This window comes from Hemitrygon akajei, chromosome 30 (assembly GCF_048418815.1).
Source record: "Hemitrygon akajei chromosome 30, sHemAka1.3, whole genome shotgun sequence".
NCBI lineage: Eukaryota > Metazoa > Chordata > Chondrichthyes > Myliobatiformes > Dasyatidae > Hemitrygon > Hemitrygon akajei.
This window is the reverse complement of record NC_133153.1, coordinates 6834409-6849666: the sequence shown is the minus strand read 5'-3', so window position 1 is coordinate 6849666 and position 15258 is coordinate 6834409.

Sequence of the window (15258 nt, the reverse complement as noted above, 5' to 3'; positions counted from 1 at the left end):
TGGGTTTTACATGGCTGGGTTGTAGCGGTCTGAGTTGTACTGGGCTGTGTTGTACAGGGATGGGTTTTGCTGAACTGGGTTGCACTGGGCTGCGTTGTACTGAACTGATTTGTGTTGGACTGGTTTGTACATGGCTGGGTTGTACTGGACTGGGTTGTAATGGGCTGGGTTATACAGGGCTGGGTTGTACTGAGCTGCGTTGTACGTCGCTGGGTTGTACCTGGCTAGGTTGTTTTGGGCTGTGTTGTAATGAGCAGGGTTGTACCGAGCTGGGTTGTACAGGGATGGGTTGTAATGGGCTGGCTTGTACTGTGCTGGGTTGTACTGAGCTGCGTTGTACAGCGCTGGGTTGTACATGGCTAGGTTATCTTGGGCTGTGTTGTAATGAGCAGGGTTGTACCGAGCTGGGTTGTACAGGGCTGGGTTGTACAGGTCTGAGTTGTACTGGGCTGTGTTTTACAGGGCTGGGTTGTGCTGAGCTGGGTTGTACAGGGCTGGGTTGTACAGGGCTGGGTTGTACTGAGCTGCATTGTACAGCGCTGGATTTTACATGGCTAGGTTGTTTTGGGCTGTGTTGTAATGAGAACGGTTGTACCGAGCTGGGTTGCACAGGTCTGAGTTGTACTGGGCTGTGTTGTACAGGCATGGGTTGTGCTGAGCTGGGTTGCACTGGGCTGCGTTGTACTGAGCTGATTTGTGCTGGACTCTTTTGTACATGGCTGGGTTGTACTGGACAGGGTTGTACTGAGCTGGGTTGTAATGTACTGTCTTGTACTGGGCTGGGTTGTACTGAGCTGTGTTGTGCAGCACTGGGTTGTACATCGCTAAGTTGTTTTGGGCTGTGTTGTAATGAGCAGGGTTGTACCGAGCTGGGTTGTACAGCGCTGGGTTGTACAGGTCTGAGTTGTACTGGGCTGGGTTGTACTGGGCTGAGTAGTACAGGGCTGTGTTGTACTGGGCTGCGTTGTACAGGGCTAAGTTGTATCGGGCTGTGTAGTAGTGAGCAGGGTTGTACTGGACTGGGTTGTACTGGGCTGGGATGTAGTGAGCAGGGTTGTACTGAGCTGGGTTGTACTCGACTGGGTTCAACTGGACAGGGTTGTACAGGGCTGAATTGTACACTGCAGCGTTATACAGGACTAGGTTGTATCGTGCTGTGTTGTACTGAGCAGGGTTGTACCGAGCTGGGTTGTACTGGACTGGTTTGTACTGGGCTGCGTTGTACTGAGCTAGGTTGTATTCGACTGGTTTGAACTAGACTGTGTTTTACTAGTCTGTGTTTTACTGGGCTGAGTTGTACTGAGCTGGGTTCTACAGGGCTGGGTTGTACTGAGCTGCGTTGTACAGCACTGGGTTGTAATGTGCTGGGTTGTACTGAGATGAGTTGTACTGGGTTAGGTTGTATTGGACTGGTTTTTACAGGGCTGGGTGGTACTAGACTGGGTTGTACTGGGCTGCGTTGTACTGAGCTGGTTTGTGTTGGACTGGTTTGTACATGGCTGCGTTGTAATGGGCTGGGTTGTAATGGACTGGCTTGTACAGGGCTGGGTTGTACTGAGCTGGGTTGTACTGGGCTGGGTTGTACTGAGCTGCATTGTACAGCACTGGGTTTTACATGGCTAGGTTGTTTTGGGCTGTGTTGTAATGAGCAGGGTTGTACCGAGCTGGGTTTTACATGGCTGGGTTGTAGCGGTCTGAGTTGTACTGGGCTGTGTTGTACAGGGATGGGTTTTGCTGAACTGGGTTGCACTGGGCTGCGTTGTACTGAACTGATTTGTGTTGGACTGGTTTGTACATGGCTGGGTTGTACTGGACTGGGTTGTAATGGGCTGGGTTATACAGGGCTGGGTTGTACTGAGCTGCGTTGTACGTCGCTGGGTTGTACCTGGCTAGGTTGTTTTGGGCTGTGTTGTAATGAGCAGGGTTGTACCGAGCTGGGTTGTACAGGGATGGGTTGTAATGGGCTGGCTTGTACTGTGCTGGGTTGTACTGAGCTGCGTTGTACAGCGCTGGGTTGTACATGGCTAGGTTATCTTGGGCTGTGTTGTAATGAGCAGGGTTGTACCGAGCTGGGTTGTACAGGGCTGGGTTGTACAGGTCTGAGTTGTACTGGGCTGTGTTTTACAGGGCTGGGTTGTGCTGAGCTGGGTTGTACAGGGCTGGGTTGTACAGGGCTGGGTTGTACTGAGCTGCATTGTACAGCGCTGGATTTTACATGGCTAGGTTGTTTTGGGCTGTGTTGTAATGAGAACGGTTGTACCGAGCTGGGTTGCACAGGTCTGAGTTGTACTGGGCTGTGTTGTACAGGCATGGGTTGTGCTGAGCTGGGTTGCACTGGGCTGCGTTGTACTGAGCTGATTTGTGCTGGACTCTTTTGTACATGGCTGGGTTGTACTGGACAGGGTTGTACTGAGCTGGGTTGTAATGTACTGTCTTGTACTGGGCTGGGTTGTACTGAGCTGTGTTGTGCAGCACAGGGTTGTACATCGCTAAGTTGTTTTGGGCTGTGTTGTAATGAGCAGGGTTGTACCGAGCTGGGTTGTACAGCGCTGGGTTGTACAGGTCTGAGTTGTACTGGGCTGGGTTGTACTGGGCTGAGTAGTACAGGGCTGTGTTGTACTGGGCTGCGTTGTACAGGGCTAAGTTGTATCGGGCTGTGTAGTAGTGAGCAGGGTTGTACTGGACTGGGTTGTACTGGGCTGGGATGTAGTGAGCAGGGTTGTACTGAGCTGGGTTGTACTCGACTGGGTTCAACTGGACAGGGTTGTACAGGGCTGAATTGTACACTGCAGCGTTATACAGGACTAGGTTGTATCGTGCTGTGTTGTACTGAGCAGGGTTGTACCGAGCTGGGTTGTACTGGACTGGTTTGTACTGGGCTGCGTTGTACTGAGCTAGGTTGTATTCGACTGGTTTGAACTAGACTGTGTTTTACTAGTCTGTGTTTTACTGGGCTGAGTTGTACTGAGCTGGGTTCTACAGGGCTGGGTTGTACTGAGCTGCGTTGTACAGCACTGGGTTGTAATGTGCTGGGTTGTACTGAGATGAGTTGTACTGGGTTAGGTTGTATTGGACTGGTTTTTACAGGGCTGGGTGGTACTAGACTGGGTTGTACTGGGCTGCGTTGTACTGAGCTGGTTTGTGTTGGACTGGTTTGTACATGGCTGCGTTGTAATGGGCTGGGTTGTAATGGGCTGGGTTGTAATGGACTGGCTTGTACAGGGCTGGGTTGTACTGAGCTGGGTTGTACTGGGCTGGGTTGTACTGAGCTGCATTGTACAGCACTGGGTTTTACATGGCTAGGTTGTTTTGGGCTGTGTTGTAATGAGCAGGGTTGTACCGAGCTGGGTTTTACATGGCTGGGTTGTAGCGGTCTGAGTTGTACTGGGCTGTGTTGTACAGGGATGGGTTTTGCTGAACTGGGTTGCACTGGGCTGCGTTGTACTGAACTGATTTGTGTTGGACTGGTTTGTACATGGCTGGGTTGTACTGGACTGGGTTGTAATGGGCTGGGTTATACAGGGCTGGGTTGTACTGAGCTGCGTTGTACGTCGCTGGGTTGTACCTGGCTAGGTTGTTTTGGGCTGTGTTGTAATGAGCAGGGTTGTACCGAGCTGGGTTGTACAGGGATGGGTTGTAATGGGCTGGCTTGTACTGTGCTGGGTTGTACTGAGCTGCGTTGTACAGCGCTGGGTTGTACATGGCTAGGTTATCTTGGGCTGTGTTGTAATGAGCAGGGTTGTACCGAGCTGGGTTGTACAGGGCTGGGTTGTACAGGTCTGAGTTGTACTGGGCTGTGTTTTACAGGGCTGGGTTGTGCTGAGCTGGGTTGTACAGGGCTGGGTTGTACAGGGCTGGGTTGTACTGAGCTGCATTGTACAGCGCTGGATTTTACATGGCTAGGTTGTTTTGGGCTGTGTTGTAATGAGAACGGTTGTACCGAGCTGGGTTGCACAGGTCTGAGTTGTACTGGGCTGTGTTGTACAGGCATGGGTTGTGCTGAGCTGGGTTGCACTGGGCTGCGTTGTACTGAGCTGATTTGTGCTGGACTCTTTTGTACATGGCTGGGTTGTACTGGACAGGGTTGTACTGAGCTGGGTTGTAATGTACTGTCTTGTACTGGGCTGGGTTGTACTGAGCTGTGTTGTGCAGCACTGGGTTGTACATCGCTAAGTTGTTTTGGGCTGTGTTGTAATGAGCAGGGTTGTACCGAGCTGGGTTGTACAGCGCTGGGTTGTACAGGTCTGAGTTGTACTGGGCTGGGTTGTACTGGGCTGAGTAGTACAGGGCTGTGTTGTACTGGGCTGCGTTGTACAGGGCTAAGTTGTATCGGGCTGTGTAGTAGTGAGCAGGGTTGTACTGGACTGGGTTGTACTGGGCTGGGATGTAGTGAGCAGGGTTGTACTGAGCTGGGTTGTACTCGACTGGGTTCAACTGGACAGGGTTGTACAGGGCTGAATTGTACACTGCAGCGTTATACAGGACTAGGTTGTATCGTGCTGTGTTGTACTGAGCAGGGTTGTACCGAGCTGGGTTGTACTGGACTGGTTTGTACTGGGCTGCGTTGTACTGAGCTAGGTTGTATTCGACTGGTTTGAACTAGACTGTGTTTTACTAGTCTGTGTTTTACTGGGCTGAGTTGTACTGAGCTGGGTTCTACAGGGCTGGGTTGTACTGAGCTGCGTTGTACAGCACTGGGTTGTAATGTGCTGGGTTGTACTGAGATGAGTTGTACTGGGTTAGGTTGTATTGGACTGGTTTTTACAGGGCTGGGTGGTACTAGACTGGGTTGTACTGGGCTGCGTTGTACTGAGCTGGTTTGTGTTGGACTGGTTTGTACATGGCTGCGTTGTAATGGGCTGGGTTGTAATGGACTGGCTTGTACAGGGCTGGGTTGTACTGAGCTGGGTTGTACTGGGCTGGGTTGTACTGAGCTGCATTGTACAGCACTGGGTTGTACATGGCTAGGTTGTTTTGGGCTGTGTTGTAATGAGCAGGTTTGTACCGAGCTGGGTTTTACATGGCTGGGTTGTAGAGGTCTAAGTTGTACTGGGCTGTGTTGTACAGGGATGGGTTTTGCTGAACTGGGTTGCACTGGGCTGCGTTGTACTGAACTGATTTGAATTGGACTGGTTTGTACATGGCCGGGTTGTACTGGACTGGGTTGTAATGGGCTGGGTTATACAGGGCTGGGTTGTACTGAGCTGCGTTGTACGTCGCTGGGTTGTACCTGGCTAGGTTGTTTTGGGCTGTGTTGTAATGAGCAGGGTTGTACCGAGCTGGGTTGTACAGGGCTGGGTTGTAATGGGCTGGCTTGTACTGTGCTGGGTTGTACTGAGCTGCGTTGTACAGCGCTGGGTTGTACATGGCTATGTTATCTTGGTCTGTGTTGTAATGAGCAGGGTTGTACCGAGCTGGGTTGTAATGTACTGTCTTGTACTGGGCTGGTTTGTACTGAGCTGTGTTGTGCAGCACTGGGTTGTACATCGCTAGGTTGTTTTGGGCTGTGTTGTAAGAGCAGGGTTGTACCAAGCTGGGTTGTACAGCGCTGGGTTGTACAGGTCTGAGTTGTACTGGGCTGGGTTGTACTGGGCTGAGTAGTACAGGGCTGTGTTGTACTGGGCTGCGTTGTACAGGGCTAAGTTGTATCGGGCTGTGTAGTACTGAGCAGGGTGGTACTGGACTGGGTTGTCCTGGGCTGGGATATAGTGAGCAGGGTTGTACTGAGCTGGGTTGTACTTGACTGGGTTCAACTGGACAGTGTTGCACAGGGCTGAATTGTACACTGCAGCGTTATACAGGACTAGGTTGTATCATGCTGTGTTGTACTGAGCTGGGTTGTACTGGGCTGGGTTGTACTGAGCTGCATTGTACAGCACTGGGTTTTACATGGCTAGGTTGTTTTGGGCTGTGTTGTAATGAGCAGGGTTGTACCGAGCTGGGTTTTACATGGCTGGGTTGTAGCGGTCTGAGTTGTACTGGGCTGTGTTGTACAGGGATGGGTTTTGCTGAACTGGGTTGCACTGGGCTGCGTTGTACTGAACTGATTTGTGTTGGACTGGTTTGTACATGGCTGGGTTGTACTGGACTGGGTTGTAATGGGCTGGGTTATACAGGGCTGGGTTGTACTGAGCTGCGTTGTACGTCGCTGGGTTGTACCTGGCTAGGTTGTTTTGGGCTGTGTTGTAATGAGCAGGGTTGTACCGAGCTGGGTTGTACAGGGATGGGTTGTAATGGGCTGGCTTGTACTGTGCTGGGTTGTACTGAGCTGCGTTGTACAGCGCTGGGTTGTACATGGCTAGGTTATCTTGGGCTGTGTTGTAATGAGCAGGGTTGTACCGAGCTGGGTTGTACAGGGCTGGGTTGTACAGGTCTGAGTTGTACTGGGCTGTGTTTTACAGGGCTGGGTTGTGCTGAGCTGGGTTGTACAGGGCTGGGTTGTACAGGGCTGGGTTGTACTGAGCTGCATTGTACAGCGCTGGATTTTACATGGCTAGGTTGTTTTGGGCTGTGTTGTAATGAGAACGGTTGTACCGAGCTGGGTTGCACAGGTCTGAGTTGTACTGGGCTGTGTTGTACAGGCATGGGTTGTGCTGAGCTGGGTTGCACTGGGCTGCGTTGTACTGAGCTGATTTGTGCTGGACTCTTTTGTACATGGCTGGGTTGTACTGGACAGGGTTGTACTGAGCTGGGTTGTAATGTACTGTCTTGTACTGGGCTGGGTTGTACTGAGCTGTGTTGTGCAGCACTGGGTTGTACATCGCTAAGTTGTTTTGGGCTGTGTTGTAATGAGCAGGGTTGTACCGAGCTGGGTTGTACAGCGCTGGGTTGTACAGGTCTGAGTTGTACTGGGCTGGGTTGTACTGGGCTGAGTAGTACAGGGCTGTGTTGTACTGGGCTGCGTTGTACAGGGCTAAGTTGTATCGGGCTGTGTAGTAGTGAGCAGGGTTGTACTGGACTGGGTTGTACTGGGCTGGGATGTAGTGAGCAGGGTTGTACTGAGCTGGGTTGTACTCGACTGGGTTCAACTGGACAGGGTTGTACAGGGCTGAATTGTACACTGCAGCGTTATACAGGACTAGGTTGTATCGTGCTGTGTTGTACTGAGCAGGGTTGTACCGAGCTGGGTTGTACTGGACTGGTTTGTACTGGGCTGCGTTGTACTGAGCTAGGTTGTATTCGACTGGTTTGAACTAGACTGTGTTTTACTAGTCTGTGTTTTACTGGGCTGAGTTGTACTGAGCTGGGTTCTACAGGGCTGGGTTGTACTGAGCTGCGTTGTACAGCACTGGGTTGTAATGTGCTGGGTTGTACTGAGATGAGTTGTACTGGGTTAGGTTGTATTGGACTGGTTTTTACAGGGCTGGGTGGTACTAGACTGGGTTGTACTGGGCTGCGTTGTACTGAGCTGGTTTGTGTTGGACTGGTTTGTACATGGCTGCGTTGTAATGGGCTGGGTTGTAATGGACTGGCTTGTACAGGGCTGGGTTGTACTGAGCTGGGTTGTACTGGGCTGGGTTGTACTGAGCTGCATTGTACAGCACTGGGTTGTACATGGCTAGGTTGTTTTGGGCTGTGTTGTAATGAGCAGGTTTGTACCGAGCTGGGTTTTACATGGCTGGGTTGTAGAGGTCTAAGTTGTACTGGGCTGTGTTGTACAGGGATGGGTTTTGCTGAACTGGGTTGCACTGGGCTGCGTTGTACTGAACTGATTTGAATTGGACTGGTTTGTACATGGCCGGGTTGTACTGGACTGGGTTGTAATGGGCTGGGTTATACAGGGCTGGGTTGTACTGAGCTGCGTTGTACGTCGCTGGGTTGTACCTGGCTAGGTTGTTTTGGGCTGTGTTGTAATGAGCAGGGTTGTACCGAGCTGGGTTGTACAGGGCTGGGTTGTAATGGGCTGGCTTGTACTGTGCTGGGTTGTACTGAGCTGCGTTGTACAGCGCTGGGTTGTACATGGCTATGTTATCTTGGTCTGTGTTGTAATGAGCAGGGTTGTACCGAGCTGGGTTGTAATGTACTGTCTTGTACTGGGCTGGTTTGTACTGAGCTGTGTTGTGCAGCACTGGGTTGTACATCGCTAGGTTGTTTTGGGCTGTGTTGTAAGAGCAGGGTTGTACCAAGCTGGGTTGTACAGCGCTGGGTTGTACAGGTCTGAGTTGTACTGGGCTGGGTTGTACTGGGCTGAGTAGTACAGGGCTGTGTTGTACTGGGCTGCGTTGTACAGGGCTAAGTTGTATCGGGCTGTGTAGTACTGAGCAGGGTTGTACTGGACTGGGTTGTCCTGGGCTGGGATATAGTGAGCAGGGTTGTACTGAGCTGGGTTGTACTTGACTGGGTTCAACTGGACAGTGTTGCACAGGGCTGAATTGTACACTGCAGCGTTATACAGGACTAGGTTGTATCATGCTGTGTTGTACTGAGCAGGGTTGTACCGAGCTGGGTTGTACTGGACTGGGTTTTACTGGGCTGGGTTTTACTGGGCTGGTATATACTGAGTTGTTTTGTACAGGTCTGGTGTTGCTCAGGGCTGTGTTGTACAGCGCTGGGCTGTAATGTGCTGGGTTGTACTGAGATGAGTTGTACTGGGTTAGGTTGTATTGGACTGGTTTTTACAGGGCTGGGTTGTACTGGACTGGGTTGTACTGGGCTGCGTTGTACTGATCTAGGTTCTATTCGACTGGTTAGAACTAGACTGTGTTTTTTCTAGACTGTGTTTTACTGGGCTGAGTTGTACTGAGCTGGGTTCTACAGGGCTGGGTTGTACTGAGCTGCGTTGTACAGCACTGGGTTGTAATGTGCTGGGTTGTACTGAGATGAGTTGTACTGGGTTAGGTTGTATTGGACTGGTTTGTACAGGGCTGGGTTGTACTGGACTGGGTTGTACTGGGCTGCGTTGTACTGAGCTGGGTTGTAATGGACTGGCTTGTACAGGGCTGGGTTGTACTGAGCTGGGTTGTACTGGGCTGGGTTGTACTGAGCTGCATTGTACAGCGCTGGGTTGTACATGGCTAGGTTGTTTTGGGCTGTGTTGTAATGAGCAGGGTTGTACCGAGCTGGGTTTTACAGGGCTGGGTTGTACAGGTCTGAGTTGTACTGGGCTGTGTTTTACAGGGATGGGTAGTGCTGAACTGGGTTGCACTGGTCTGCGTTGTACAGGGCTAAGTTGTATCGGGCTGTGTAGTAGTGAGCAGGGTTGTACTGGACTGGGTTGTACTGGGCTGGGATGTAGTGAGCAGGGTTGTACTGAGCTGGGTTGTACTCGACTGGGTTCAACTGGACAGGGTTGTACAGGGCTGAATTGTACACTGCAGCGTTATACAGGACTAGGTTGTATCGTGCTGTGTTGTACTGAGCAGGGTTGTACCGAGCTGGGTTGTACTGGACTGGTTTGTACTGGGCTGCGTTGTACTGAGCTAGGTTGTATTCGACTGGTTTGAACTAGACTGTGTTTTACTAGTCTGTGTTTTACTGGGCTGAGTTGTACTGAGCTGGGTTCTACAGGGCTGGGTTGTACTGAGCTGCGTTGTACAGCACTGGGTTGTAATGTGCTGGGTTGTACTGAGATGAGTTGTACTGGGTTAGGTTGTATTGGACTGGTTTTTACAGGGCTGGGTGGTACTAGACTGGGTTGTACTGGGCTGCGTTGTACTGAGCTGGTTTGTGTTGGACTGGTTTGTACATGGCTGCGTTGTAATGGGCTGGGTTGTAATGGGCTGGGTTGTAATGGACTGGCTTGTACAGGGCTGGGTTGTACTGAGCTGGGTTGTACTGGGCTGGGTTGTACTGAGCTGCATTGTACAGCACTGGGTTTTACATGGCTAGGTTGTTTTGGGCTGTGTTGTAATGAGCAGGGTTGTACCGAGCTGGGTTTTACATGGCTGGGTTGTAGCGGTCTGAGTTGTACTGGGCTGTGTTGTACAGGGATGGGTTTTGCTGAACTGGGTTGCACTGGGCTGCGTTGTACTGAACTGATTTGTGTTGGACTGGTTTGTACATGGCTGGGTTGTACTGGACTGGGTTGTAATGGGCTGGGTTATACAGGGCTGGGTTGTACTGAGCTGCGTTGTACGTCGCTGGGTTGTACCTGGCTAGGTTGTTTTGGGCTGTGTTGTAATGAGCAGGGTTGTACCGAGCTGGGTTGTACAGGGATGGGTTGTAATGGGCTGGCTTGTACTGTGCTGGGTTGTACTGAGCTGCGTTGTACAGCGCTGGGTTGTACATGGCTAGGTTATCTTGGGCTGTGTTGTAATGAGCAGGGTTGTACCGAGCTGGGTTGTACAGGGCTGGGTTGTACAGGTCTGAGTTGTACTGGGCTGTGTTTTACAGGGCTGGGTTGTGCTGAGCTGGGTTGTACAGGGCTGGGTTGTACAGGGCTGGGTTGTACTGAGCTGCATTGTACAGCGCTGGATTTTACATGGCTAGGTTGTTTTGGGCTGTGTTGTAATGAGAACGGTTGTACCGAGCTGGGTTGCACAGGTCTGAGTTGTACTGGGCTGTGTTGTACAGGCATGGGTTGTGCTGAGCTGGGTTGCACTGGGCTGCGTTGTACTGAGCTGATTTGTGCTGGACTCTTTTGTACATGGCTGGGTTGTACTGGACAGGGTTGTACTGAGCTGGGTTGTAATGTACTGTCTTGTACTGGGCTGGGTTGTACTGAGCTGTGTTGTGCAGCACTGGGTTGTACATCGCTAAGTTGTTTTGGGCTGTGTTGTAATGAGCAGGGTTGTACCGAGCTGGGTTGTACAGCGCTGGGTTGTACAGGTCTGAGTTGTACTGGGCTGGGTTGTACTGGGCTGAGTAGTACAGGGCTGTGTTGTACTGGGCTGCGTTGTACAGGGCTAAGTTGTATCGGGCTGTGTAGTAGTGAGCAGGGTTGTACTGGACTGGGTTGTACTGGGCTGGGATGTAGTGAGCAGGGTTGTACTGAGCTGGGTTGTACTCGACTGGGTTCAACTGGACAGGGTTGTACAGGGCTGAATTGTACACTGCAGCGTTATACAGGACTAGGTTGTATCGTGCTGTGTTGTACTGAGCAGGGTTGTACCGAGCTGGGTTGTACTGGACTGGTTTGTACTGGGCTGCGTTGTACTGAGCTAGGTTGTATTCGACTGGTTTGAACTAGACTGTGTTTTACTAGTCTGTGTTTTACTGGGCTGAGTTGTACTGAGCTGGGTTCTACAGGGCTGGGTTGTACTGAGCTGCGTTGTACAGCACTGGGTTGTAATGTGCTGGGTTGTACTGAGATGAGTTGTACTGGGTTAGGTTGTATTGGACTGGTTTTTACAGGGCTGGGTGGTACTAGACTGGGTTGTACTGGGCTGCGTTGTACTGAGCTGGTTTGTGTTGGACTGGTTTGTACATGGCTGCGTTGTAATGGGCTGGGTTGTAATGGACTGGCTTGTACAGGGCTGGGTTGTACTGAGCTGGGTTGTACTGGGCTGGGTTGTACTGAGCTGCATTGTACAGCACTGGGTTGTACATGGCTAGGTTGTTTTGGGCTGTGTTGTAATGAGCAGGTTTGTACCGAGCTGGGTTTTACATGGCTGGGTTGTAGAGGTCTAAGTTGTACTGGGCTGTGTTGTACAGGGATGGGTTTTGCTGAACTGGGTTGCACTGGGCTGCGTTGTACTGAACTGATTTGAATTGGACTGGTTTGTACATGGCCGGGTTGTACTGGACTGGGTTGTAATGGGCTGGGTTATACAGGGCTGGGTTGTACTGAGCTGCGTTGTACGTCGCTGGGTTGTACCTGGCTAGGTTGTTTTGGGCTGTGTTGTAATGAGCAGGGTTGTACCGAGCTGGGTTGTACAGGGCTGGGTTGTAATGGGCTGGCTTGTACTGTGCTGGGTTGTACTGAGCTGCGTTGTACAGCGCTGGGTTGTACATGGCTATGTTATCTTGGTCTGTGTTGTAATGAGCAGGGTTGTACCGAGCTGGGTTGTAATGTACTGTCTTGTACTGGGCTGGTTTGTACTGAGCTGTGTTGTGCAGCACTGGGTTGTACATCGCTAGGTTGTTTTGGGCTGTGTTGTAAGAGCAGGGTTGTACCAAGCTGGGTTGTACAGCGCTGGGTTGTACAGGTCTGAGTTGTACTGGGCTGGGTTGTACTGGGCTGAGTAGTACAGGGCTGTGTTGTACTGGGCTGCGTTGTACAGGGCTAAGTTGTATCGGGCTGTGTAGTACTGAGCAGGGTTGTACTGGACTGGGTTGTCCTGGGCTGGGATATAGTGAGCAGGGTTGTACTGAGCTGGGTTGTACTTGACTGGGTTCAACTGGACAGTGTTGCACAGGGCTGAATTGTACACTGCAGCGTTATACAGGACTAGGTTGTATCATGCTGTGTTGTACTGAGCAGGGTTGTACCGAGCTGGGTTGTACTGGACTGGGTTTTACTGGGCTGGGTTTTACTGGGCTGGTATATACTGAGTTGTTTTGTACAGGTCTGGTGTTGCTCAGGGCTGTGTTGTACAGCGCTGGGCTGTAATGTGCTGGGTTGTACTGAGATGAGTTGTACTGGGTTAGGTTGTATTGGACTGGTTTTTACAGGGCTGGGTTGTACTGGACTGGGTTGTACTGGGCTGCGTTGTACTGATCTAGGTTCTATTCGACTGGTTAGAACTAGACTGTGTTTTTTCTAGACTGTGTTTTACTGGGCTGAGTTGTACTGAGCTGGGTTCTACAGGGCTGGGTTGTACTGAGCTGCGTTGTACAGCACTGGGTTGTAATGTGCTGGGTTGTACTGAGATGAGTTGTACTGGGTTAGGTTGTATTGGACTGGTTTGTACAGGGCTGGGTTGTACTGGACTGGGTTGTACTGGGCTGCGTTGTACTGAGCTGGGTTGTAATGGACTGGCTTGTACAGGGCTGGGTTGTACTGAGCTGGGTTGTACTGGGCTGGGTTGTACTGAGCTGCATTGTACAGCGCTGGGTTGTACATGGCTAGGTTGTTTTGGGCTGTGTTGTAATGAGCAGGGTTGTACCGAGCTGGGTTTTACAGGGCTGGGTTGTACAGGTCTGAGTTGTACTGGGCTGTGTTTTACAGGGATGGGTAGTGCTGAACTGGGTTGCACTGGGCTGCGTTGTACTGAGCTGGGTTCTACAAGGCTGGGTTTTACTGGGCTGGGTTTTACTGGGCTGGTATGTACTGAGTTGTTTTGTACAGGTCTGGTGTTGCTCAGGGCTGTGTTGTACAGCGCTGGGTTGTAATGTGCTGGGTTGTACTGAGATGAGTTGTACTGGGTTAGGTTGTATTGTACTGGTTTTTACAGGGCTGGGTTGTACTGGACTGGGTTGTACTGGGCTGCGTTGTACTGATCTAGGTTCTATTCGATTGTTTTGAACTAGACTGTGTTTTGCTAGACTGTGTTTTACTGGGCTGAGTTGTACTGAGCTGGGTTCTACAGGGCTGGGTTGTACTGAGCTGCGTTGTACAGGGCTGGGTTGTACTGAGCTGGGTTGTACAGGGTCTGGTTGTACATGGCTCTGTTGAACTGGGCTGGGTTGTACTGGGCTGGGTTTGTACTGGGCTGTGCTGTACTGGGATGGGTTGTACTGGGCTGGTTTGTACTGGGCTGGGTTGTAGTGGGATGGGTTCTGTCAGGCTGGGATGTACTGAGCAGGGTTGTACCGAGCTGGGTTGTACTGGGCTGGGTTGGACAGGGCTGTGTTGTACTGGGCTGGGTTTTACTGAGCTGGGTTGTGCTGGGCTGGGTTGTACTGAGCTGCATTGTACAGCGCTGGGTTGTACATGGCTAGGTTGTTTTGGGCTGTGTTGTAATGAGCAGGGTTGTACCGAGCTGGGTTGCACAGGTCTGAGTTGTACTGGGCTGTGTTGTACAGGCATGGGTTGTGCTGAGCTGGGTTGCACTGGGCTGCGTTGTACTGAGCTGATTTGTGCTGGACTCTTTTGTACATGGCTGGGTTGTACTGGACAGGGTTGTACTGAGCTGGGTTGTAATGTACTGTCTTGTACTGGGCTGGGTTGTACTGAGCTGTGTTGTGCAGCACTGGGTTGTACATCGCTAAGTTGTTTTGGGCTGTGTTGTAATGAGCAGGGTTGTACCGAGCTGGGTTGTACAGCGCTGGGTTGTACAGGTCTGAGTTGTACTGGGCTGGGTTGTACTGGGCTGAGTAGTACAGGGCTGTGTTGTACTGGGCTGCGTTGTACAGGGCTAAGTTGTATCGGGCTGTGTAGTACTGAGCAGGGTTGTACTGGACTGGGTTGTACTGGGCTGGGATGTAGTGAGCAGGGTTGTACTGAGCTGGGTTGTACTCGACTGGGTTCAACTGGACAGGGTTGTACAGGGCTGAATTGTACTGAGCTAGGTTGTATTCGACTGGTTTGAACTAGACTGTGTTTTACTAGTCTGTGTTTTACTGGGCTGAGTTGTACTGAGCTTTGTTCTACAGGGCTGGGTTGTACTGAGCTGCGTTGTACAGCACTGGGTTGTAATGTGCTGGGTTTTACTGAGATGAGTTGTACTGGGTTAGGTTGTATTGGACTGGTTTTTACAGGGCTGGGTTGTACTGGACTGGGTTGTACTGGGCTGCGTTGTACTGAGCTGGTTTCTGTTGGACTGGTTTGTTAATGGCTGCGTTGTAATGGGCTGGGTTGTAATGGACTGGCTTGTACAGGGCTGGGTTGTACTGAGCTGGGTTGTACTGGGCTGGGTTGTACTGAGCTGTATTGTACAGCAGTGGGTTGTACATGGCTAGGTTGTTTTGGGCTGTGTTGTAATGAGCAAGTTTGTACCGAGCTGGGTTTTACATGGCTGGGTTGTAGAGGTCTAAGTTGTACTGGGCTGTGTTGTACAGGGATGGGTTTTGCTGAACTGGGTTGCACTGGGCTGCGTTGTACTGAGCTGGTTTGTGTTGGACTGGTTTGTACATGGCTGCGTTGTAATGGGCTGGGTTGTAATGGACTGGCTTGTACAGGGCTGGGTTGTACTGAGCTGGGTTGTACTGGGCTGGGTTGTACTGAGCTGCATTGTACAGCACTGGGTTGTACATGGCTAGGTTGTTTTGGGCTGTGTTGTAATGAGCAGGTTTGTACCGAGCTGGGTTTTACATGGCTGGGTTGTAGAGGTCTAAGTTGTACTGGGCTGTGTTGTACAGGGATGGGTTTTGCTGAACTGGGTTGCACTGGGCTGCGTTGTACTGAACTGATTTGAATTGGACTGGTTTGTACATGGCTGGGTTGTACTGGACTGGGTTGTAATGGGCTGGGTTATACAGGGCTGGGTTGTACTGAGC